Source organism: Plectropomus leopardus, unplaced genomic scaffold (genome assembly GCF_008729295.1).
Source record: "Plectropomus leopardus isolate mb unplaced genomic scaffold, YSFRI_Pleo_2.0 unplaced_scaffold27197, whole genome shotgun sequence".
NCBI lineage: Eukaryota > Metazoa > Chordata > Actinopteri > Perciformes > Serranidae > Plectropomus > Plectropomus leopardus.
In genome coordinates this window covers 1-2482 of record NW_024629598.1, presented here as the reverse complement: position 1 = coordinate 2482, position 2482 = coordinate 1, and the positions used below count along the sequence as shown (strand labels likewise).

The 2482-nt window shown below is 34.0% G+C and overlaps 1 long non-coding RNA gene across 1 annotated transcript; it reads right to left on the bottom strand.

Moving 5' to 3' along the window:
- Positions 1-391: 391 nt before the first annotated feature.
- LOC121937707 lies at positions 392-2441 on the bottom strand. The gene is made up of 3 exons (XR_006105191.1): positions 2282-2441; positions 678-790; positions 392-414 (listed from the first exon to the last, which is right to left on the bottom strand). It is a non-coding gene; the product is annotated as an uncharacterized LOC121937707 (long non-coding RNA).
- Positions 2442-2482: the final 41 nt, after the last annotated feature.

The window sequence follows — 2482 nt, the reverse complement described above, 5'->3', positions numbered from 1 at the left end:
ATATATATTTTTACTTAATATTCTACTTCTACTAATATTCTACTACTTTAATATTCTTTTGCTTATTTTCACGTAACTTTCTTGTAGCTTTTTAATTAATTTTTCACTAACTTTGGAGCCATGTCTGGTTGCTTGTTGCCTTCTCCCTATGTTTTTGGAAGAAATCAAACCAAATTTTCTCAGATTTCAAAGGGTTAATGAACAGCTGTTATATTTCTATCTTTGCCAGGAAATTTTCCTGAATTATGTGTAAGTACAATGAGAGCAACTTAAAACAGAAACCAAATTCCTTGCGTGTGTGTGCACATACTTCCATAAATCTGATTCTGGTTTCTCAAATGTTTCAGTGAACAAAAGAATGTGTTTTTTTTTTTGTTTGATTATTATGACTTACCTCAGTAGGCAGAGAGCACACTGCAAAAAAAACAAAACAAAAAATATCACATTTTCACATTCTGAAAAGGCCACAACATACATCATATAAAGACGCTGAACTGAGTAATGTTTGACATCATTTCATTTCAAATGCAAGAATTACAAAGAAATACTCGTGACTCACGAGTACTTAATGAATGAATGCATAATAACAGTAATAAACACATACATACAGAGATGTTAACAGGCTGTACAACAGTAGTAATTGTATATACAGTTACATTTAATGTTATATACTATACCTCCACAGTAAAGTACTTTCAGTGGGTACTTTGAATCAGAGTCGACTGTCCCTTGTTCTGATTTGCTTTCCAAAGAACCAGATTCCATCTCAGTAGTAGCCATCACTAATTATCTGGAAAAAGACAAAAAAAAATTAAAATAAAAATAATTTACAAAAATTACAAAAAATTAATGTAAATATATATCTTTAAAAAAAATAGATATTTAGAGAGATATATAGATATAGATATCATCGCGATTTATTTTATGTAGCAATATAGTAGCAATACTTGGACGCCAAATATCTTTTTTTGTTATAATAATTGTAATGTTAGAAATACAAATTAAATTTTAGTAGCCTAGGGGATAGTATAAATAAATTGCTTTTTTCAGTCTCTTGAGTACGTTAGATACAATTCACTTTAATAAAAATATCTGAAGTAAATTGAACTTGAAAATTATAACCTCTCATAAATAACAACAAACTTTTCCTTTGGGAACATAATTTGCAGATTAAAAAGGGTATTAAAACGCAATACATGTTATCACAATACTGCATATCAAAACATATTTAAAATCACAATAATATTATATCATGATTTAAGTATCTTGATAGTATCTTATCATCAGGCCTCTGGTGATTCCCTCACCACTACTCTGATAAATAAAGTACACTCCCTCATCATGTCATTTTGTCTCCAAATTTTCTTATATAGTTTCTGTTTCTACTCAATTCTTATTTTAGTTTATGTGCCTCTATAAACTAAACTGTTACTTTCTGTACTCTTCTGTATTTATTTATATCCTTATACTACATGGACAACCAAATAAAGGTGATTGTGATTATTTTTTTCAGCTTTGTTCATCTTGTTTTTACCTGTATGTCTTTTTCTATCTTCTTGATAATTGTTCTGTGTGTATACACACTGAGAGCAACTTAAAATAGGATTTATTAGCCAATAAAGCTAAGCTATTTGAATTTAAATGAGTATCAAGATTTTATGCTAATTCATACTTCTACACCTCGACATTTCTGAGGGATATATTATACTATTTACTGCGATTTGTTCATCTGACAGCTATAGTAAGGAGTTGTATTTCAAATTTTGATTACAAAATATGCACATATGGATATATATAGAGAGATATCAGTTACACGAGCAGCAGCTAGCTACATTATACCATGGCAGCGACTGATATAAGCTGAAATAAATCACGTATCTCTCCCACTAGGGGTTAATTTATCGCACAGCAGCAGCAGCAGAGTCATTATCAGTTGGCTTGATATCCTCGGAGAAGTCAGCAGTAGCTTTAGCGGGCTAACACATGCGGCTGTTCTCCTAAATAAGACCGCTAGGCTACAATTCTTCCAATAACGTCTATAATTTAAACACCACGGCCACCCTGGACACTGACACTGTTGAGACAAACTGCACCTCGCTGTTAAACACATCTCTGTTTTTGGTAAAAGTGTTTTCATTCATCAGGTACGGTCAGCTGTCACCGTCGGCTCCAGTTTAGTGGGGCTTTAGCTTAGCATGCTAACGAGCTAGCGCACCGCTAACTGAGCGAGCTGCTGCTGAATAAAACTGAAGGAAGACGGAAGAAACGTCGAGTTACGTACCCCGCGAAATATACTCTTAAATCTGATGTCTGCTCGGTAAATCCGCTGGCATTATTGGTGTTAGTTTGACTTCTAGAAAATCATTCTTGTTGAATCAGGGTTAGTTGGCGTACTTTGAGCAGCACGCCTAGTAGCGCCTCTTGTTTTACTCTGCTGAGGTGGCCGAGACGCAGCGCTGACGCGCCGCAGCGCCCCCTGCTG